Below are 23,192 nucleotides of genomic sequence, written 5' to 3' on the forward strand. Positions count from 1 at the left end.
CAGAAAATAAGTCAGCTGGTACTTTTCTCAAGAAACTGTAATACTGTTATGATAAGAAGTTGTTTCTTGTTGATTAATTTTTTTTTTTAGGACAGTGTTTTTGGAGAAGAGGAGGTATATCGTTCTCATGTGGCAACATTGCTGTTTGGAATAAGCTTCTTAGCTGATTAACCATTGAGCTCATTAGCCTCTAGGGTCTGCTATAAAAATCACAACTGTTGGTTTTATGTTTGTTTTTAGTACTTTTAATTGGGGTGCTAATCAGTTAGTAGCTAATTTGGCGATGAAGAACATGGGAGGTAGAGGTGTAATTTCTGTTCTCAGCTCCCCACAATGGACAAGTTTGAATTAATTGATGTTTTGGTGTTTGTAACATGCACTTAAAGGCCAAGGCCTTAGGTGAATTTCCCATTAAGAAAAGAAAGAGCTGAATTTTCCCACCTGCATTGCCAATGTCATTTGCCCAGGTGTAAAGCATGCCAGGAGCCAAGCCATTTTGGACTCCCAGACAGACAAGACCAGCCTACTTGTAAATGTCCTGCAGTACAAGGGGTGTTGGGCTGTGGTTTGAGTAGCATTTAGTTGTGGGGTGTGTGTGTCTGTGTCTGTGTTTAAAGTTTTCCTTTTCTATGCTAAGTGTCTCCATGTGAAAATTACAACATATCTTTTGCTTAATTTGTTAATAAATTGGATTTCTTTCATAATTTCTCACCAACTTTGCGGTCTACCAGCAGAGCAGAGGGGAATTTAATAAACTCATTCATTCAGCAGATACTTATCGATACCTGATGTAAGAATTTCTGGTTTGTGTATTATCTGTGCATCACAACAATCTGAGAACTAAATTCCCTAGGAGTTAAATTTTAGTTTGATGAAAGGCAATCTGCATCGCCTTTTAGTCCTACTGAGAAAGTGATGGTTGATTTAGTTCTCACAGCAGCTGCTCCGAGGTGAGTACTCAGTAGCAAGTCCTTCAGGCAGAGAATTATGTACCAAGTTCCTGAGTTCCAGTTTCAAGCCAGAGTTCATAAATAGAAGACCTAATCTTCAACTATGGCCATTAAGTGTCTCTCCTTTTTAGATTTCTTATAAATTCTTTTTTTTCATTCTTTGTTTTATCATTATTATTGCACAAATTAATGCATTTTCATTGTTATAAAAAATTTCATTGACAAGGAAATATATAAGATAAAATGTAGAAGTCCTCTTCTCCAAAATAGGAGTTTAAATATGTCCTTGAGGTCCCATAATGTATATTAGATGTTTGAGGTATTTTTCACATTTCAGTTTTGAAATAGATGTTCAATAATGAATATGATAAATAAGTGATATTCTTCTGGTAAGGTATTATAGTCAGGTTATTTATCATACTGTGGATCTGCTCATGTGTCTTCTCAGTCACTTTCAATTATTTAAAGGACATTTTGAAAGCAACACCAGAGACAGATGCATTTCGGGGATCCAAGTGATCCCTGTCAGTGTCGAAGGATCTTTGGATAAAACTACCAGTGTTGTTGAAAAAGGAAAAAAACAAACAAACCAAAAACCCTAGGCTCTGAGCCAAGCATGGGAGGTGAAAGTATACCCATGTGTATAGTGAGGACAACCTAGACATCTTGACATGCCCAAGCAGATCTCACTAACTCTTCTGCCCTCTTTCTCTTCAGAGAAGAATTTTCATTTCTGGCAAAAGAGCCAAGGGGAGGGGAAGGCCAAAGGCCCAGAAGGGGGGGCGGAGGGAGGTGGATACAAGGTGAAATTGTTTTTACAGAGTTTCAAACTGAGCAGGATTACAAGTCTTAACTTGTCAGAATCTGAACTCCCTATCTCATTCTCAGATTTCTACCTCAAATAAAGTAAGTTGGGAAACCATTAGATGAAAACAGTTCTATCCCTTGAAGGACCATTTAATTGGATCTGGCATTGAAATTTGGAATGCAGGCTTGTGAAGTTTATCATCTCCATTTATGTCCTTGAAATGGGGAGATTACTTTTATGTCCTGACCTGGTTTTTGTACCACCTAATTAATAAATGAGCATTTAGCAACTGTCTCTCATATATGCTGTCTCGGTAAATCCTTGAAATAGTTCTAGGTAGAAGATTATCCCTATTTTTTAAACTTTTTATTTGAAATATAATTTATACCTAAATCCCCCAATTTAAAATGTTCAGTGTTTTAGTGTATTTAGACAGTTGTGCAACTATCACTACTATCTAATTTTAGAACTTTTCATCATCTCAAAAAAAAACTCCATATCTAGTATTAATGAATTTGCATTCCTACTACCCTCAGTCTCTGGGAACCACTAAACTACTTTTTGTCTCTATGCATTTGCCTATTTGAGATGTTACATGTAAAGAGTCATACAATCAACATATGGTCTCGTGTCTGGCTCCTTTCTCTTAGCATGTTTTTGAGGGTCGTCCATGTTACAGCATGGATTGGTACTTACTCCTTTTTATGGCTGAATAAAGTACCACTATATAGATTAACCACATTTTGTTTCTCCGTTCCTAAGTTGGTGTCATATTTGGGTTGTTTTTACTTTTAAGCTATTATGAATAACACTGTTATGAACATTTATATACAAGTCTTTGTGTGGACATATGTTTTCATTTCTCCTGGGTTTATACCTAGAATTAGAATTGCTGGGTCATATTGTAACTCTGTGTTTAACCTTTTGAGGAACTGCCAAATTGTTTTCCAAAGTGGCTGCCCCATTTTACTTTCCCATCAGTAATATAAGAGGGTTCTAGTTTTTCCGCATCCTCACCAATACTCACTATTGTCTGTCTTTTTTATTACAGCCGTCTTAGTGGGTGGGCAGTGATATCTCATTGTGATTCTGATTTGCATTTCCGCAAGTGACTGATGATGTTGAGCGTCTTTTCATGAGCCTGTTGCCCATGTCTTTATCTTCTTTGGAAGAATGTCTGTTTAGATTCTTTACCCATTTTTAATTTACATATTTTGTCTTTCTATTGAGTTGTAAGAGTTCTTTATATATTCTGGAAACAGGTTTTTTATTCAGTGTGTGAATGGCAGAAAATATCCGTGGGTTGTCTTTTCTCTTACTAATGGTGCATTTGAAGCACAAAACTTTTTACTTTTGATAAAGTCTAGCTTACCAATTTTTTCTCTTTATTGCTTGCGCTTTTGGTGTCATTTCTAAGAAATCACTGCCTAACCCAAGCTAATGAAGATTTACTTCCATGTTTTCTTCCATGAGTTTTATAGTTTTCACAATTATATTTCGTCCATGAGCCATTGTGAGTTAGTTTTGCAGAAACTTTATAGCTAAACATTCTGAGATTTAGATAGAAGTCTTCTTTCTTTTCTTTTTTTAAAGATTTTATTTATTTATTTGACAGAGAGAGGGAGCACAGGCCAGGGGAACAGCAGGCAGACAGAGAGGGAGAAGCAGGCTTCCCGCTGAGCAAGGAGCCCAATGTGGGGCTTGATCCCAGGACCCTGGGATCACGATCTGAGCTGAAGCAGACGCTTAACCGACTAAGCTATCCAGGGAACCCGGAACTCTTTTTTTTAAGAGGACATAGCAAGCAACTTGAACCCTTGTTCATGATTTCCAAATCTTTTTTTCTCTCCAATACACTTGGTTACTTCTTTAGAACTTTTCAAATAATGGTAGAAATTGACTCTATTTTTTGTGCTTTTAAGATTAAAAACATATTATGATTATCAGTAATATTTATTAAAATTGAATAATGCTTAATTATCTGGAAAGCTTTGCTTCTGTCAACAATACTGAAATATAATAAAAGACATGATAACCCTTTTATAGATGAATAATTGACTTTACTACAGTCACAAAAGTTGGGAGGATGGTGGAGATCCATTTCTTTCTTTTTTTTTTTTTTAAAGATTTTATTTATTTATTTGACAGAGATAGAGACAGCCAGTGAGAGAGGGAACACAATCAGGGGGAGTGGGAGAGGAAGAAGCAGGCTCATAGCGGAGGAGCCTGATGTGGGGCTCAATCCCATAACACTGGGATCACGCCCTGAGCTGAAGGCAGACGCTTAATGACTGCGCCACCCAGGCGCCCCTGGAGATCCATTTCTTAGGGATTCCCAGTCCACTGTATCCTCTTACTGCAGCCCCGGTGATTGATACATGTGTGTATATCATATATGTGTATGTATACATATACATATACATATACATATACATATACATATACATATACATATACATTTATATATATATCAGTTCTTCTCTCTCTCCCTCCAGTTATAGGCTGCATTTCAAAGCCTGGAATACTTGAGTTTTACATTAGCCTCATTTTTCAAATATCTATCCAGTGGTTTCCTCTATCAATTGAAGATTGAAACGTTCAGATTTGCATCAGAATATTAGCAATTTAGGGGCACGTGGGTGGCTCCGTCAGTTAAGCATCTGCCTTTGGCTCAGGTCATGGTCTCGGGGTCCTGGGATCGAGGCCCGTATTGGGCTCCCTGTTCTCTCTCTGTCAGATGAATAAATAAAATCTTAAAAAAAAAAAGAAAGAAAAGAATATTTAGCAGTTTTAGTACTTTTACCTGTAAGTAAAACATGAACTGACTACTTTGAGGTTAGTTCTTTTCACTCCCCAAGATTGCCCTGGATTATTGCCATGTAAGAGAAATGGCAGTAAATGTTATAGAAGTTACCATTATTAAGTGCCTGTTCTATGCCAGTCCCAGCAACCTTACAAGTTTGGTATTAGCCTTGTTTTACAGATGAGGGAACTGAGACTCAAAGTGTTAAGAAACCAGCCCAAAGTAACATCGATACTAAGTGTCAGCATCAGAATTTGAGTCTTCAGTCTCTCTAGCTCTGAAGATTATGCTCTTGCAATGGGGAAAAATAATTAGTCCTAGTTCACACATTGTTCTTGTTCCTAGGTACAATGGCTGAGTTCCCAGGTGGTCTTAGGTACAGGAGAACTAGGCCTGCCTATGGGAAATGGTTTCACTATAAATCAACCCTTTCTACAACTTAATAATATGCTGATCTCATGTTCACATGGTATGTGTGTGTGTGTGTGTGTGTGTGGTTTTGCTCATTTGGCAATGTGTACAGTATTATTTTTTAAGCAATCTTTATGTGTATCTTTAAAATTCATCTTCCATTAGTGGAATGTGAGTGTGTGACTCACACCGCCTGTCTTTCTTCCTGCTGATGAGCATGATTGTTTCAGCACCATATCCGCAGACATTGTGAGTCAGGTAAACACGTAGCTTTCTGTATGGAGCTTATGATATTTGTTGCATTTCTGATTCCAGTAAATGACATTTAAAAATAACTTACTTTAAAATGATATAAATGATGAGGCTGTGGAGAAATCGGAACCCTCATACTCTGCTGGTGGAAGCTGTAAAATAGTGCAGCTGCTCTGGAAAGCCGTCTGGCAGCTCTCAAAAAGTCAAACACAGTTACCATATGACCCACCAGTTCCACTTTAGATACATAGGCAAGAGAAATGAAAACATATGTCCATACAAAAGCTTACATATGAATGCTCATGGTAGCATTATTCATTCAAGTAAAGACAGCCTAAATATTCATCACCTGATGAATGGATAACTAAAATGTGGTGTATCTTACACAATGAAATATTATTTGGCAATAAAAAGGAATAAAGTACTGATTCATGATATAAAATGGATGAACTTTGAAAACATGGTAAGTGAAAGAAGCCAGACACAAAAGGCCACATAGTGTATGATTCCATTTATATGAAACGTCCAGAATAGGCAAAGCCATCGAGATAGAAAGTAGATCAGTGGTTGCCAGAGGATGGGAGGAAAGGGATGTGAGGTCGGAGTGCCTGATAAGGGATATGAGTGATGAAAATGTTTTGGAATTAGGTATTGGTGATCACTGCACAACCTTGAAAATATACCAAAAAGCACTGAATTCTGCACTTTTAAAAATACAATAATAAACTTGAAAAATTCGAAACAGTAGTTTTCATGGAGCCGCTAGGACTCTGAAGGGCAGATGGACAGGATTTAGGTGTGTGGAGCTAGGGTGAGGGAGTCAAGACCAAAAGAAAAGCAGAGGCAGGAGGGTGTGCAGGAGTGGGGCAAGTACAGAGGAAGATAAGCAGTTCAAGTTGTTAGTGGAGCAAAGTGAGCATGAAGGGGAGGAGTGGGATGGGACCGAAATGCAGAAGCTGTTGGAATGCCAAGGCAAGGCGTCCAAGCTGTTCTCTGTGGGCTCTAGGGAGCCTCTGTAGGCTTGCTCTTGTTGCAGCCCACCAGTAATTTCTTGGTGATGGGCTTCCTGGATTTGAAAGTCTCAAGCTTGTTGATGGTTATTACTTATGCTTCCTTTGTTCTTATTTTCACTTGTGATTTATTGAGTGCCAGTACAGACCAGATGTAGCTTACACGATTTCATTTACTCCTCACCACAGCACCGTGAGAGTCCATATCTTCATCTCCCCATTTTTCAGACAGAGAGGCCAAAGTTCCAAGCTGTTAGCAGTAAAAGGCCAACCAGTGAGGGATGGAGACCAGAATCAACTCCAGAGCCTCGTTCTACCTTCTCTGGATGTCCCTCCTCTCTCCATTCCATTTTCTCACCTCTTTTAAATCATCGTGGCCTCTGCTCTTGCACACAGTAAATTAAGCCCTGGAACCAGTGGATCTTGACATTTTCAGCTAAGCATGTAAATACTTCTTAACTTCTTGGTTTCCAGGGCTCATTTACCTCCTATTCATGTAAGCCAGCAGTCACAAAGGCAGGATTCAGGACCAAGAAGGCAGTTGTGAGATACCGTGGGATAGTCAGTTGTTTCGATGTCAACTTCACAAGCTATTAAGAAGGTGTAAGTACTTTCTCTACAGAACAGCTATTTAAGTTTTGCCCTGGAGTCACCCTGTCTTTAGTAGAGTTGGAATTTGCAGGCAAATTAAGGAAGATAAACTAGTGAGAGAACTCACAAGTAAAATAGCAAGTTTCTCCTTAGACTTATGTTTAAGTACGATATTACTTGACTCTCTGAAGGAGTCCATCTGTTTTACTGGAAGTGCTCTGAGGTAGTGGCTAGAGGGGTGTCCTGCCCTTGCTTTGCTCTCTCAAACTAAACAGCACGAAGCCTGTGTGCCCCTTTTTTCAAATACAAATTAAAATTCCTAATCTCACCAGATGTGGTTAAGATGATCCTTGAAACTGTTCACACACTTAATAAGCCCAATTATATTTTTTATTAACCCTGACATAGTTCCTTTTGTTGCTGAGTCATAAGTTTAACATTTTTAACTGATTGAAGCATCAATTTCTCCTTCTTTGGTCACGTCGAGATCTTGGGCAGTGGATTTGGGAAAAGCGCACGTAAATGGTGTCCGTACAGTTTTGGCAACTCCTCTTTAGATTCTTACATTAGGCCTTTGTACTCGGTTTTCCTGACCTTGTGGTGTCTCTGCTGTCCCTGAGGAAGCTGGAAGGTTGGGAATGAACTGAGCCTCAGGGAATGGATCACAGGCACTGAGCTACCAAAGACCTAATTAGGTCATCCCTCCTGCCCACCTGCCAGGGCATGATTGCTAAAGTTTGCTTTCTTAGGGGAAGTCTGTTTTTGGAAGCAGGTTTGCACTTGATGTCCAACTTCTGTTTTCCATTATTGGTAACCTGACTTTAGGTAAGGGCTAAAAAGAATTGTAAAATATCTTTGGCCATTTTCTTAATAGTTTAAAATGTTTATTCATTCATCCATAAAGATTTATTAAGCACCTACTGTGTGTGAGGGTACTGTGCTCAGTACATTGCTGAGAAAAAGTCATTCCCTGCCTTCATGAAATTTACATTTGATGGGGGGGGGAGATGGCGGGAGGCAAGTGGTAGTCCAGTCATCGTGTGAACAAAGGTGAAATGTGGCTTTGACAGGTGCTGTGGAGAAAAGGTACACAGTGGTATGAGAGCCCGTGTTAGGGACATTTTACCTGACAGAGAGGAGAAGGAAAAAGTGACTCATACGCTGAGATCTGGTGGATGATTACGAATGAGCCTAGTAAAGAAGGGAGGGAAGAGTGCCCCAGACTGAGGGGACAGCGAAGGTGCAGTACTCTGGCAGGGAGGAGACTGCAGACAGTAAGGACTGCATGAATGCCTATGTTATATAGGACCCTAGATCAGTGAAGAAGGGGGTAGGCTGGGTGGGCTCAGGCCACCAGTCAACCCCACTCTCACTAGAGGGCTCTGCTTTCCTCTCTTTCATTGAGTCTCCTCTGAAGATTTCATGTGAAAACAAGGTTCTGTTGCTTTTAAAACAACAACAAATCTCTATCTCTATAAATCTCCAAATTCTTTTTTTTTTTTTAAGATTTTATTTATTTGCTCAACAGAGAGAGAGACAGCCAGCGAGAGAAGGAACACAAGCAGAGGGAGTGGGAGAGGAAGAAGCAGGCTCCCAATGGAGCAGGGAGCCCGATGCGGGGCTTGATCCCAGCACCCTGGGATCACGCCCTGGGCTGAAGGCAGACGCTTAACGACTGAGCCACCCAGGCGCCGCTATAAATCTCCAAATTCTGTTTCAACACACAGCCCTTAACTATTATGAAAAACATCCTCAGCAGATGAAAAAGGTAAAACCGTGGAGTTAATTGCGGCCAGTAGTTTTCAAATAATTTTTTTAGCAGTGGAATCCATTTTTGAAATGAGATCTAATGTGAAGATGTCAAAAACTCAAGTGATTTTTATTTTTTCTTCATGCCTTTTTTAATATTTTTCATATTTCATAGTATGAACATTTATTGCTTTTATAATCAGAAGATAATGTTTTTAAATTATGTGGCTGTTGAGAAAACCTGACTTGTTTCGTGGTAACAAGGTTCAGGGACTAGCACAGATTGAAACAGATGGCCCCCTCTGTTGTAGTGCCCCCTGTTGACCTTTTCACAACTAGGGATTGCTGAAGCACAGGGTGACCGTGGCTTTTTCACTATGAGATTGTATGGTGACAGCAGAAACCTTACTGACAAACAGATGTTTTTCCCAAGTGGAGCTTTTCTTAATGAAATGGTTGCTTAGAAACCAGACCATAATAATAACTTTTCTATATTTAGTTTATAAAGCGATTCAGTTTGCAAAATTATTAAGTCAGAGAATACTAGTCAGATAAAATTGAACATGTTCATTATTTCTTACCTTGCAATTCAGCAACCAAATGGTTAAATTAGTAGCAAAATTTCTTCTGGATGTGTCTATCCAGATGCTGTTCTTAACAAGGACATACAAGGAAAATGACAGCTCAGCCACCCTGCTCTGCTCTTAACTGCGGTTCTCTAGTGGCACAGTGTGTTTGATCTTTCAGCAGCATGTATTAGGAGCTGTGACATGTAACACTTATTAGGTTGCTGAAAGGATCAGTTAGGTCAGTGGGTTAAAAATTGTAAAATGTGAAAATAACTTCAATTCATGTTAAGCTCAGTGAGACAGCAGTTTAAAGGAGGGGCTCAGGAGTGAAGATGCTTCTTTAGGATAACAGAATTTATACGTGGAAAATATGACATGCTAACCATTACTAATAACAAAGAAATCTCAACATGTACCATATTTGTCAGGTGAATTAAGACATTAAATCTTAAATTCAAACGAGGCAAAACCTAGAAGAAAATATATTTCTGCCTTCCATTTCTGGTAATGATGAGACAGCTCAGCTGAAAACAATCATTATGTAGAGTAACATATTTAAAATATTTAAAAAGCACTGAAGAACTGATAAGAAAGCAGAGACGTATCAAACCAACATCTTAAAAAGCCAGAATTCTGAAAGGTAAACTGAGTGTAAGAACCTTCATTTTCCCTGAGGGCATTTGATGAAATTAAGTTGTGAGTTTCTAGGCTTTGAAGTTGCTAGTTGCAAGCCCAAACCAAACTTGAAGTGGGGAGTCTACTAGAAGACCTCCAACTTGAAGCTGAGACCGCAAATAAATACACCTTTAAGTGATCAGAGGAGAGGGCATTGTCTTGGCACTAAGCAGAGCAGGAGGCAGTAAGGAAAGCAAACCTGTGCCTGAGAGGTTGTAATCACTGAATAGATCACCTCTTCTGCAAATTTGCATTATTGGGATCCAGGAAATTTCAAGCAGGGAATTAGTTTAAAATTTCTTTTCTTTTCTTTTCTTTTTTTCTTTTTTTTTTTTTGAGAGAGAGAGAGAGAGAGTTTGGGAGTTGGGGGTTGTAGGGGCAGAGGGAGGAGAGAGGATCTTAAGCAGGTTCCACATCCAGTGTGGAATCCGTCCCAGGGCACAATCTCATGACCCTGAGATCTTGACCTGAGCTGAAATCTAGAGTCAGATGCTTAACCAGCTGAGCCACCCAGGTGCCCTAGAGTTCAAAATTTCTGTAGTGGTAACGTGTGTGGGCATCTTGTAGAAACAAGTATATCTCCTATGGAGGAAGGCATCTTCATCCTAGACCCCAAAGAATCCCCCTAATAATTTCTTTTTATTTTTTAATTTTATAGTAATAAAAATTTTTTATTGTGGTAATATATATAACATAAAATTTACTCTTTTAACCATATATATCCACAGTGTTGTGTCATAGCTATCTGTTTCCAAAAAAATAATTTTTTTTTAAGATTTCTTTATTTGAGAGAGAGAGAGAGCATGCACGTGCATGAGCTGGTGGAGGGGCAGAGGGAGAGGGGGAGAGAGAATCCCAAACAGACTCCTTGCTGAGTGCAGAGCCCGGTGTGGGGCTTGATCCCCCCTCCCTGACCCCAAGATCATGACCTGAGTAGAAGCCAAGCATTGGTCGCTTAACTGACTGAGCCACCCAGGCACCCCTCCAAAATGTTTTCATCACCCCAAACAGATACTCTATAACCGTTAAGCAATAACTCCCCATTCATTCCTCCCATAATAATTATTTTACATTTCATTATGAACAATAATCAGTACCTAGTCACAAAATACCCACACACAAAGAAACAACGATCCCAGCAGAGTAGATTAGATTAGATTTATTTATTTGAAGATTTTATTTATAGGAGAGAACATGAGCTGGTGGGGGGGGTGCAGGGGGCAGAGGGAGATGGAGAAGAAGACTCCCCACTGAGCAGGGAACTCGATGTGGGGCTCAATCCCAGGACCCCAGGATCATAACCTGAGCTGAAGACAGATGCTTAAACGACCGAGCCACCTAGGCGTGCCAGTTCCCAGAAAATTTTAGATGCTAGAATTGTCGCACACAACTTATGAAGTAACCAGGTTTATTACATTCAAAGAAATGCAAGACAAACTTGAAAATATCTTCAGGGATTGTAAACAACCAAAACTGATGCAGCAGATTTGGAAAATAACAAATAGAATATCTAAAAGTAAAAGGATAGAATAAGTAAACTTAAAAACTCAGTGGAACGGTTTTGCAACAGGCATACCTGAAGAGGGAATTAATGAACCAGAAAGTAGAAAGGAGAAAAATAGGCTGAGTGCAATACAGAGAGACAATATTTAGTTTATGATGGAGAAGTCAAAAAGGAAAGATTAATGGATTTGATCTCTTAAAAGTTTAAAACTCATTTATGTCAAAAACAGCCTTATTAAACTGCAAAATATAATACAGAAAAATTGGGGGCAAAAAAGACAGGCATCGTTCTGTAGAGACAGAAAGTAGATTCGAGGTCGCCCAGAGCTGGAGAATCTGTGCGAAGAAAGAAAATGGCAGCTAATGGGTAAGAGGTTTCATTTTGGAGTAATACAAATGTCCTGGAATTAAATAGTGAGGCTGGTTGCACAACTACATGAATATAGTAAAGACTGTATGTTAAAATGGTGAATTTTATGGCACGGGAATTCTTTCTCAGTAAACCTGTTTTTTACAAAAGGGACAAGCAAGTAGTTAATACCTTAACTACATAAAGAGCTCATAGACACTGATAAAAAATATCCAGTAGATACATGGATGAAAATAAATAGGCAATTCATGGTAGAGGAATAATAAGAGAAATAAAATTTTGGTAAAATATTTGACTTTTCTAAGAAAAAAGAGGTAGATTAAAATAATAATTAAATGTAACTTTTTGTGACATTTCAAAAAACACAGTTTTGTTTTGTTTTTTTAAATGAGAATTCCCAGTGCTGGCCAAGGCACACTTGATCACTCTTGTTAGGAAAACCAACGAGGACATTTTTGGAATATAGCTTTGAAAATGTTCACGCCCTTGGAGCCAGTTACTTCTCTTTGGGGAATCTACCCTAAGAGTGTAAGTAGGAGGTGGGTGCCTAACATAGTTCTGTCTGTGGAACTTTTTCCACACTGAATAATGATGCAGTTAGCTCTTGGGCCGAGGCATAGCTCGTACTTGCAGAACCTCGTGCCTTTTGCAGCACGGCTCACTTGTCCCTTCTCCAGGAAGCCCTAACCCCACCCCACACCCTTTTTTGACTCCTCTCTCCCTGTGCTCTCATTATTCCCCAACTTGCAGTATCAGCCACACTGTCTTGTAATCATGGGCTAATTTGTCTCTTTCTCTAGACAGACACAGTCCTATAATATTTGTATCACTTAGTGACAGTATCTGGCACACAGTACACACTCTATGAATAGGTGGACGCATAAAGGAATTCTTTCCATTGCCTTTATTTAAAGATGTTTTCCAAACATTATGATGTATGCCACAGCTGCAGAGTACTTCTGTATATTCTTATATAACCGATTTGGGTTCTTTTTGTTTTTGTTTTTTACTCCTTTCCCCCCACCCTTTTTTTTTTAGATTTTTTTTTTTTTTTTGAGTAATCTCTGTACCCATGTGGGGCTCGAACTCATGACCCTGAGATCAAGAGTTGTCTCTCCACTGACCAAGCCAGCCAGGCGCCACCCTATCTCTGTCTTTTTAGCTGAAGTAAAATTTGAAAGAAATCCTTCTTCTTTCTAATATCCTTATTAGTATTACTTACAATATTACTATTAAAGTGTTGAGTGTTATCATTGGACCAACAGCCCTGTCTTGTTGGAGCTGCTCAATTTTCTAGTGTAAGAGCGGTGTCATCTGGGGTAATAAACTACCCCCTACCTCCCCCTTTTTAAAAAAAAATATTTATTTCAGAGAGAGAAAGAGAGAGAGAGAGAGTGCACAAGTGGGAGGTGGGAGACAGGCCGAGGGAGAGGCAGAAGCAGACTCCGACTTGATCCCAGGACCTTGGGATCATCAACTGAGCTGAAGGCAGCCGCTTAACTGACTGAGCCACCCAGGTGCCCCTCCATCCTCCCTTAAAAAAGAAAGCTGTTAAAACGAAATTGTTCACAATAAAAACTCTGTGTGAAAAAGAGAGAGAGAGTGTGTGTGTGCGTGTGTGTGTGCGTGCACGTATGCGCGATTCAAGGAATGGTGTACGAATGAGAGGGCTCTAAAATATTTGTGTCGATTTCAGGTGATTTTTTTTTTAAACTGCTTAACTGGGATATAATTCATATATCATACAATATGCCCTTTTTAATTGTAAAATACAATAGCTGTTAGTATATTCACAGAGTTGTACCTCTGTCACCACAATCAGTTTTACAACATCTTCATGATCTTGAAGAGAGATCCTGTGCCCTTCCTCCCATACCTCCCGAAGGTGATTTTTATTTGACTTTCTTCTGTGCTTTTCTCTAGTATTTGAATCTTTTACCGTGACCGTGTATTATTTATACCACCAGGGGAAAAAAAACCAGTCAAGTTCTTTTGATTGTGCAAGCAAATTTTTTAAAGGTTTCTCCTTTCCCCTCTATTTATGGGTGCCCTACTTAGCCCAGGGATTTTAACCTGAGGGCTGTATGGACTCCTAGAGGGTCCATGACTAGGTTTATAGGCGAAGTGTTTGTGTGTGTGCGTTTGTGCCTTTATCAGGGGAGAAGGGGCTCTTTGGGTGAAGTTCAATAGTAGCTCTGTCTGGTTTCCATGTGAAACTACAGTTTAAGTCCTGCACGTCACAGTTATTGATTTGACAACCCTTTCAAAGCAAGTCCTCGCCTGGAGTGCCTGTCACAGACCCCTGCCTAATCATCTCATCAGGACTTGTGCTAGGCTCAACGCAGGAAGAAGGGAGCATTTCATTAGTGTTTGTGTCTTGTCTGTGTCACTGCTTGGTGCCCAAAGCACAGAGCAAGTCTCCTAGCCCTGAGACACTGGAGAACGTGGGAGATCAGCCCTGTCTTGTTGGAGCCGCAGGCCAGGTGACAACTCCCCGGGGAGGCCTTCGCTCCCTCAGAGCAAACGAGAGCCTGACGCATCAGCCAGCTCTGCTGACTGTGCAGCTTCTCTTCGCCTATACTTGAACTGAAATGCCAGTAGAACACTTCGGAAAAAATGAGTCTGCAGTTTAAGTAGTACTCCTACCAGGACCACCCATCTTGGGGTCTTTCGGAGATGTAAAGAGTTTTGTTTTCTTACCAAGATTCAGCTAAGAAAGAACCACTCACTGTTTTATGGGAAATCAGAAGTCCCTTTTTCTTTTTACCAGTAAATGTTTTGATACCATAAAAAAAATATTGGGGTCTCTGGATGGCTCAGTTAAGCATCCGCCTTTGGCTCAGGTCGTGATCTCAGGGTCCTGGGATCGAGCCCTGCATCGGGCTCCCTGCTCAGCGGGGAGTCTGCTTCTCCTTCCCCCTCTGCCCTCCTCCTGCTCTGCTCGCTCTCTCTCAAATAAATAAATAAAATCTTTTTAAAAAATGGAATGTTAATGTCCTTTTTTACTCTTGGAAAGCTACATAAAGAGAATTAAATGAATGACATCCTGCTTCTTTATTTCTCACCCTGGAATAGCTGAAATGTGGGTTTCTCGGAATGCGTAGGGCAGTGATTACCCTGAAAGCAGAGGTAATTGCTGTTTTCCTGTCCTTCCTTCCTCACTTTTGCCTTTCAGTATTCGGGCAGCTTTGTTCGCATTTATGCATGTACAACAGAACCCTTGATGGTGGCGGCGTCCTTGAGGCTCCATTTTCCTCAGCTCTCTTCCTAGCCCTGCCTCTCTATCACCCACAGGTATTTGATAGAGGCGGCCCTGACAAGGTGAACTCTAAGCTTTTGGGGGCTGTTTCGGATTTTGTTTATTTGGGGAGGGTAGCAGAATAAGAGATAGAGGGGGCTTGCTGTATCAAGTAGAGTGGAGGTGTTTGAGGATCACTGGTTAAAAACTGGAACTCCTGAAAATCCAAGTTCTCAATTTCCCTTTTGTACGACTCCTCTGTTACCACTAATGTCAGCAGCATCTCAAGTTAGAATCATTTGTGAATTTCATTAACATCACTCACCTCCCTTTGCGACAGGCTAAATAAAGATACCAGGTAGGAATGAAGCAGTCCCTATGAAGCCCCACTAGATTCACTAGAGTCTAGAGAATTCTGGCCTTTCTCTTATGGGATGCAGTGTGCAGAGTGCTTCTCCTTCCTCTGACCTTGGAGTTCAGTAAAATTTTATGGAGTAAGGCTGAGAGTATATACTAGAAAATGTAAGGTTCGCTATCTTGGGGTTAGGATTTGCAAAGTTAGTATTATTCTAGCTAGTATCTCTTTACCCAGGCACTGCTGCCAGGGGACCCCTGGTGTAGGGGAGTGCAGGTTTGCAGTTCTGCTCTGCCATGTGCCAGATATCTTGGGTCATATTTTTCACCCATCTGTTCCTCAACTTCTCTCTTCATAAAATTAGGAATAATAATAATACCTACTTCAAAGGATTTTTGGGAGCATTAAATGGACAAATGCATGTAAAACTGCTTAGAACAGCCTGGTATGTTGAAAACACTCAGGAAATATTTGAAATGTTACTGTCTTTGCTATTAGGTGTTTGTTTATTGTAATAGTATTTTGTGATCCAAATGGCTTCCAGCAAGTATAGTTAACTACGAGCAAATATAAATGCATTCCTTTTAACATTTCCCCTCCAAAACAGGAAGTAGAAAACAATTTAAGAAAATACATTATTTTAGTGTTTGAATGTATTATTATTATTACTTAAAGATTTATTTATTTGAGAGAGAGAGAGAGCACGGGGTGGGGTAGGGATAGTGGGAGAGAGAGTCTTAAGCAGACTCCTTGCTGAGCCCTACGTGGGGCTCGATCTCACGACCCTGAGATCACGACCTGAGCCTTATGTTTAACTGACGGCACCACCCAGGTGCCCCTCAAATGTATTATTTAGATCCTGACTTAGAGAGATTCTAGGTATGGTTCTCACAAATCTTTAGCTGTTAACTGTGACAGTTTATTAGTCTAACCCTGTTTTTTCTTCAGGCCTGGGTAGCACTCACTCATATTGAATCTTTATAAATTTGTTGGGGCTTGTCCACACTTAGCACAGCCTCGAAGCTGTAGAGAAACTTAACATTGAATTGGCATCTAGACGTTGTCATTTACTCTAATTACAAAGACAGGCCAGCCATCCAGTTGAATTCCCCACACTTCCTTGATTTAATAACCGACTTCCCCAGTTTGTGCAACTTCCTGGATTCTTGGAGCTGAAATTATTGTTGGCTTTCATCATAATGAAAGGTCTCAAATGTAACAACTGAAGTACCCTGCTAAGGAAGGGTATTTTCATTCTCTTCTGGTTTTAGCCTTTCACATCTTTGTGTCATAGAGCTGCAAGAGAGGACAGATTGGTGATGATCTTTTTGTAATCAAAGGAAAATTCTCCTGTGCCTGACCTCTTCTCTTACCCGTCATCGTTCTTTCACTGGGCTTCCTCTATAGGTTAATATGCTTTTTATCTTCTTTCTAGTTTTTAAAATAAACTTTTATTAATTACTTTGAACATAGTTTGTAATGAGTCAAAAAGCTTATCTCCTGCTCTGCTTCTTCCCCTTCACAGTTCCAGTTCCCAAAGACAACCATTCCTTTCCCACCCCTTTTTAAGTGGTTTCTTCTAGTGTTTACCTGTCCATTTATAAATAAAATGCTCACACGTATTTCTTTTTTTTTCTTTTAAAGATTTTATTTTTAAGTAATCTCTACACCAACATGGGGCTTGAACCTACAACCCTGAGATCGAGAGCCACATGCTCTACTGACTGAGCCAGCCAGGCATCCCATATTTCTCTTGATTTAAGAAACTCCGGGCATTATCTGCTCATTTTCCGTATGTGGGATGAGGTTTTAACTCATGCACGCGTGTACACACACATGCACACCTGCACATGCACACCCATGTCCCTCCCCTCCTGCTGTTTCTGCATCGCGATTTTTGGCTACATCATTGGGCTGTGTTTACTGTTGACTATTTGGGTATTATTCATTGCTGAGCCTAGTTCAGTCTTCCTTATTCATTTGTTACTTTTCTTTTCTTTTTTTTTTTTTTTAAGATTTTATTTATTTATTTGACAGAGAGAGACAGCCAGCGAGAGAGGGAACACAGGCAGGGGGAGTGGGAGAGGAAGAAGCAGGCTCCCAGAGAAGGAGCCTGATGCGGGGCTTGATCCCAGAACACTGGGATCACGCCCTGAGCCAAAGGCAGACGCTTAATGACTGTGCCACCCATGCGCCCCTCATTTGTTTAGTTTTCCATGTAATTTATTGCTAATTTCTTCCGAATGATTTAACAGCTGTATTGAATATATGTCATTATGTTGTTCCATCTTCATTCTCTTTACCCAGATTCAGCCTTTGACACCTATCTCATTCTCTTTATTCTTGTTTTTGGGTTTATACCCTTTTTACTCCTCAGTTGTCACTTTAGTAGATTTCAGGAGAAAGAGAATACAAACGTTTGTCGTCATTCTACAACACTTGATTGCAAATTCTTTTTATACTCTTGTCTCTAAAAGAGGCTGATCTATTTTAAAAGACCATGTCTCTTATCACAGACTTTTTTAACTTACATTTTAAAAATTTGTATTTGATAATACATCACATGGTTCAAAGTTCAAAAGTACAAAAAGATACAGAATAAAAACTTTCTTCTCTCCTGTCTTTCCCCATTTCCCTCCCCAGAAACAACTAATATCATGTGTTTCTTGTGTATCCTTCCAGAAATATTTTATGAGTGCGTATTTCCCTTTTGTACAGAAATGGTTAAATTCTATACACATGTTTTGCACTTTGCTTTTTACCTCACAGTAGATCTTAGAATTTATTCCATAACAGTTCTTAAAAAGCTTTTTTATTTTTTTATGGATGCATTGTATCCCATTATATGAGTGAACACAACTTAATCAGTCCTCTATTCATGAATATTTAATTTGTTTCCAGTCTTTTCTTTACCAGTAGTACCACAGTGATGATTTTGTATGCAAGTAATTTTCTCTTTGTGCTAGTATATCTGCTAGGACAGATTCCTGGAGTAGAGTTTCTGGCTTAACACAGAACTTAGGATTTTAGATATAATATATTTTCTTACACATGTAAGACAGGTTCTGTGAAATGTGAAATACTTGACTTTTTTCCCCATTCAGATAACAAATCCTTTTCTCCCTCTGTCCACCGTCATCCTTACAGGGGCAACCAAAATCGATTTGAATACGAAAGGAAGCTGATACTTTGCTTGTGGCACTGGATTTCCCTTTATATTTAAAATGAGCTCTATTATTTTCTCCCCTTTTCTTTTATTCTAGAAACCTAAATGGGTAGATATGAAATAGCTTTTATAGTTTTTTTTAATAATAACTTTTTGGGACATTATTCACATACCATACAACTCACTCATTTCAGGTGTACAATTCAGTGATTTTAGTATATCACAGAGTGTGTACCCATTACCACAATCAATTTTGGAAGGTTTTTATTGCTCCAGAAAGAAACTCCACATCCATTAGCAGTCACTCCCTATTTCCCCTACCTCCTGCAGCCCTAGGTAACCACTAAATCTACTTTCTGTCTGTTCTGATTTGCCTGTTCTGAGTGTTTCATGTGAATGGAATCACACGATATGCGGGGTTTTGTGTTTCTTACAGTTTTGTCAGCAGAAATTCCTGAGAGGTTTGAGGGAGTAGGTGGTTTTCCAAGTTGATGTGGATATTTTGGTTGTTAAGTACCCAGGAGAATGAGGCAGGTTAGTTTTAAAGTGGGAATTGGCTTTACAGGTTCTTGGGATAGAGCCAGTTAGCAAAGATGTTTAGGGTTAGACTATCTTTCCCACAGTGCAAGAGCGTTGTGTAAGGTAAGACTATACCTAGACTCCTTTTCCTGCTGAAGGCCTGCAGAATCACTGAACACCTTGCTGAGGGATTATCTTGAAGTCAACACTGTTGGGATTAGAATACATTTCCGGCTTTGCAAGGAAAGTCTTTTGGGGAGACAAATGGTTGTTTTACAAAGTTGTCTCTATTTCGTTGCATAATGTACTTTTATTAATATTTTTTCAGTTGAGTTAATTTGCCTGTATCCTATGCTTTGCCTGAAAATACAGATCGGAATGTTTTCATGAACCCTGGCCATTTTAGGTTCACCTTTACCTTCTGTGTAACTTATCTGTTAGGCCACATCTTGAAATACGTAGTCATTTTCCTGCGATCAGAGCGGGAGCAGGTATTTCTCACACAGTCAATCAGTTCTTTTGCCAAAGGGATTGATGTGTCATGTTTCCTTGAAGCATGTGCTGACCCAGAAATTACCCCATTTTTAAATTACAAAGGAATTATCAAGTGCGAGGGACCCAGGGTCATGTAAGGTTATGGCCGCACTTCCTCAGTTGTTGAAATTCAGAGAGCTTTTCAAATAAGAAACAAAAACAGCCGCACAAAATTTCATCTCTTTAGTTGTTACACAGTCTTAACCATCCTATGTGATTCTCTTCGCAGCTTGGTCTAAGAGAAGGAGGGAGCTGCCCTTGTCCTCTAGGGATTTATAAACTCCTAGGTAGCAGCTGTATCCTAGAAGGTAAAACTCAAACAGTCAGAGGGCCATTTGGCAGCCGTTTGGGGAAAAGGCCATCAAGAAGATAAACAATTGCTAACATGGGACTGTGGGAAGCAAGGAAACTGGGCTTTGCTGTTGGCAACCTTTTAATGCAAGAGTGGAAGAATTTAAAGCTCCCTAGTGGAATTAAAAGTTTGGCATTATAGGAAAAGTACGTAAGTAAGTAAATAAAATTCTCAAAAATTTTTTTTAATCTGAAAAAGGATATGTTAGGATTCCTTTGGATGAAAAAAAATCAAACTGGCATACACATAAAAGGATATTTATTGATTTATGTATGCAGAGTCTAGTGGGTGGAGGTACAGTTGGATCCAGAGGCTCAAAGCATGACATCAGGTCTCTTCCTTTTCTCCTTCGCTCTCTTGGTTTGACCCTCTTCTGTGTTGGCTTTATTTTTTGGTGGGTTTTTTTCCACATAGTGGCCACAGGCAGCTCCAGGCTAATAATTTCAACAGGGGGGCTAGGGGAAAACAGCTTATCTTTCCCAGTAGTTCCAGTGTAGGCTCCAGAATTGAGTCTCATTGCCCAGTCCTGAGCCCATCATCGTATGGGCATGGGATGGAGTGTCCTAACTGGCCAGCCTGGGATATGAGTTTACACATGGAAGGGGGAGAAAGTGAGTAGTTAGCTCCACTCAAACCACAGAGATTAAGGATAGGAAAGGGATAGTTCCCAAAGGACCGCCAGGTTTTGCTAGCAGAAGACAGAGTAGATGCTGTGTGCAACCAAAATGTATGTCTGCTACAGAAAGGAAGTCAAGAGCTCATTTGGTTTTGAAGTATATAGCAGGATATCTTGTGAGAAGTAAATATCTATTTTCTGCTAAAGATTAATGAGAGAAAATAGGCATAAATGACAGTAGGAGGGACTTAGAAATAAATGTTTTTTAGAAAAGCTAGATATAGATCAAAGTTTTATAAACCAAATCCCATTTTCCCATAGAGTTCCATTATAAAATCACAACTATATTCCTAAAAGGAAACAAATCTACCAGATTTCTGACTTGGGAACTTCTGATGAAAAAGTAGTTATGATTGCCATGGATCTAGGATATATGCCAGGCCTTGCAATTATCAGTGATACAATGTCTACGAGAACTGCAGTTACCAACTACCAATTCACTTTTGCTTTGCACTCTTTGGAAGATTGGGAAGCTGTTTCCTTTCTCTCCTTTAGTAAACAATTTATTTAATCTTTCTCTTAGCCACAGACATTTTCCCCTATGCTAAAATATCTTTAACTCCACCTTGTACCTTCAAGACCTTCCCCATCATTTTGCATAATGGAGCTAACTACAAAGGAACTGTCATACTGTGCTAACAGGGAAACTGTCTAAATCGGGTTCTGCCACAGCCTGAAACTTCCTGAAGAGCAGAGCTTCTGCTTATATAAAATTGAAGGCCACATAAAGGAAGATGTGGTTTAGGACCACGTGCAGGGACTTCCCAGGCTTATTGGAAGCAATGAAAAGATAGGTGTGAGGAAGGCAAAAAAGAGGCAGACAGGTGCAGCCCTCAGCAGGTGAACTGCCTTTGTGTATACCTGATTTATAAGAGAATGGAATCACAACCTGTAACGTAGAAAATAGGGGCGCCTGGGTGGCTCAGTTGGTTAAACTCCTGACTCTTGTTATCAGCTCAGATCATGATCTCGGGGTCCTGGGGTCCAGCCCAGCGTCCATCCAGCTCTGTGCTCAGCAGGGAGTCTGCTTCAGGATTCTCTCTCTCTCCCTCTGCCCCTCTTCTTTCTCTCTCTCTCTTTCAAATAAATAAATCTTTAAAAAAAATAGTATGTAGACTTTGTATGAATGTCAAGTTAAAATGGGAGATTGGTAAACTCAAATGAAAAATGATTAAGGATTTCTTAAGCATTTCTATTACTCCTTCCCCATCTTCTCTTTCTTAATTCCTGAAATTTGTATCAGGACTGTATCTTTGAACCCTTTTATTAATTCATTCAACAAATAGTTACTGAGCACCTGCTATGTGCTGGCACTCTTCTAGACATTGAGGCTACAGCAGAGAACAAAAAAAAAAAATCATTGACTTTGTAAAGTTTATGTTCTAAGGAGGAGAGCAGTCAATACTGCTCAAATACTGTACATAACATGCCAGGTAATAATAGGCGCTGAGAAGAAAAGTGAAGCAGGGCGAGGGGGTAAAGAGTGACAGGGGAAGGAGGCTGCCGCGTTATATGTGATAAGTGTGATATTTGAACAGAGACATGATGGGGTTTGGGGAGCAAGCCTAAGGCTACCTGAAGGAGGAGCAGCCTAGGCAGAGGGCATGCCGGGGAAGACCATGGGCCCGAAGCAGCTTGGTCTACTCTAAGAACAGCGAGGAGGCCAGAGTTGCTGAGGACAGTAGAAGATGGTAAAAGATGAGGTGAGAGAGTGAACAAAAACAGGTGGGGATGGGGGGTTGCCCATATTCAGGGGAGAAGGGAAACCATTAAGGACTTTGGGCAGAAGAATGATGGGGCCTGACTTGTTTTAACCAGATGGTTCTAGCTGCAGTGAGGGTATAGGGTAAAAGCAGAGAGACCAGTTGGGGGAAAAAAGACAAGCTTCAGGCCACAAATGATGGACCAGAGTAGCTGAGGCAGAGGTGATACAAAGAAGCATTTGCCTCCTGAATATATTTTGAAACCTATATTTCCTTCCTTTGTTTGTTTTTCTTTTCTTCTTCCTTACTATTCTTTAGAGTGTGTAACATTTTCCACCCGAGTAACAGAATTTGTATTGATATAGTTTTGAGACTAGGGGCTTTATTTCTGATCCTGTCTTAGGTCATATCTCCCCTCCTCTCTCCACCCTTGTGAAGTTTGCTCAAGATGGGGCGGGGCTCAGATAATTACCCATCTAGGAGGTACTGGCATGATGATAGAAGGGGTCAGTAAGTACAGCGGTCCCCACTTATCCGCAATTTTGCTTTCCATGGTTTCAGTTACTTGAGGTCACTTGTGGTCTGGAAATAGATAAGCCTCCTTCTGACTAATCATCAGAAGGTCAGTCGTAACCTGACACTGTGTCACAATGCCTCACTTCATCTCATCACAGAGGCGTTTTATTATCTCACATCATCACAAGAAGAAGGGTGTGTAGAGTACAATAAGATATTTTGAGAGAGAGAGACCCCATTCACATAACACTTATTATAGTATATTTTTGTAATTATTTTATTGTTAGTTATTATTGTTAATCTCTTACTGTGCCTAATTTATAAATTGAACTTGATCATGGGTAGGTACATATGGGAAGAAACATAGACTTTAGAGTGTTTCGAGTTTTCTGCAGTTTCAGGCATCCACTGGGGGTCTTGGAACGTATTCCCTGCAGATAAG

The 23,192-nt window shown here is 39.9% G+C and overlaps 1 protein-coding gene across 2 annotated transcripts in view; it reads left to right on the forward strand.

Moving 5' to 3' along the window:
* Positions 1 to 23,192, forward strand: part of TANGO6 (transport and golgi organization 6 homolog) — a 176,946-nt gene that overhangs the window by 76,963 nt on the left and 76,791 nt on the right. The window lies entirely within an intron of this gene.

The sequence above is a fragment of the Ursus maritimus genome, unplaced genomic scaffold, assembly GCF_017311325.1.
Source record: "Ursus maritimus isolate PB19 unplaced genomic scaffold, ASM1731132v1 scaffold_19, whole genome shotgun sequence".
NCBI classification, from domain to species: Eukaryota; Metazoa; Chordata; class Mammalia; order Carnivora; family Ursidae; genus Ursus; species Ursus maritimus.